Genomic DNA, 930 nt, shown 5'->3' with positions numbered 1-930 from the left:
TATATATATATATATATATATAATATATATTATATTAATAAATATATTAGAAATATATATAAAATATGTTAATAATATGTATTTAATATAAATATATAGTTAATATATATTATATATTTAAATATAAAATATATATTTTATATATATATATATTTCATGTATATATTTTATCATTTATTTTATTTTAATTGCATTTTTAATAATTTATTTGTCTTATCTATTTAGCTTTCTTATTTTGTATTTATTTGTTTTTTAGGCTGTATATTCTCATGTATAAAGAGTCAATTTATACTCTGAAAAATAATATAAATATGTAAAATATTGTGTGGAAAATGTTTATTTCTATTCAGTTTACATTCTATTACATTCACTTTTTTTCCACTCACTGTAGTGATGTACTGTTAGCTCTATTATTTACTTATTTTATTAATTTAACTGATTTATTTTTGTCTAATTTGTATTTTTTAATAAAATTTATCTATTTAGTTAAATCTCACATTTTGTTAATAATTTATTTTTGCACTGTGTTCCTAAAATTTAAAAAGTTGCTATGTATATTTTAATGTGTAAAGACCTAATATATACGGTGAAAAATGTATATTATAAATACATTAAAATATTTTTTGGAAAATATTTAGTTTCAATTACATTTACATTTTTCCTCATTCACTATAGTACTATACTGTTAGCTGTACAGTACTGTTGTAATCTAATTTATATTTATTCAATCTAATTTGAAATTAATAATTTTAATAAAATTTATCTAATCTTTTTTGTATTTAAAGGGGTCCTATTATGTTCTTTTACAAAGTAAAAACAGTGTGTGCTGTGATTGGTTAGCTGTGCCAGTGTGTGTTGTGATTGGTCAGCTGGGCCAGTTTGTGTTGTGATTGGTTAGCTGGGACAGTGTGTGCTGTGATTGGTTAGCTG

General features: G+C 20.3%; 1 protein-coding gene across 2 annotated transcripts in view; it reads left to right on the top strand.

The window, feature by feature from the left end:
* LOC107704376 (heat shock protein HSP 90-alpha) overlaps window positions 1–930 on the top strand; it is a 14,958-nt gene that overhangs the window by 11,305 nt on the left and 2,723 nt on the right. The window lies entirely within an intron of this gene.

The sequence above is a fragment of the Sinocyclocheilus anshuiensis genome, unplaced genomic scaffold (assembly GCF_001515605.1).
Source record: "Sinocyclocheilus anshuiensis isolate Anshui unplaced genomic scaffold, SAMN03320099.WGS_v1.1 scaffold1115, whole genome shotgun sequence".
Lineage (NCBI taxonomy): Eukaryota > Metazoa > Chordata > Actinopteri > Cypriniformes > Cyprinidae > Sinocyclocheilus > Sinocyclocheilus anshuiensis.
Note: the sequence above shows the minus strand (reverse complement) of the source record. Positions and strands in the feature narration are given on the sequence as shown.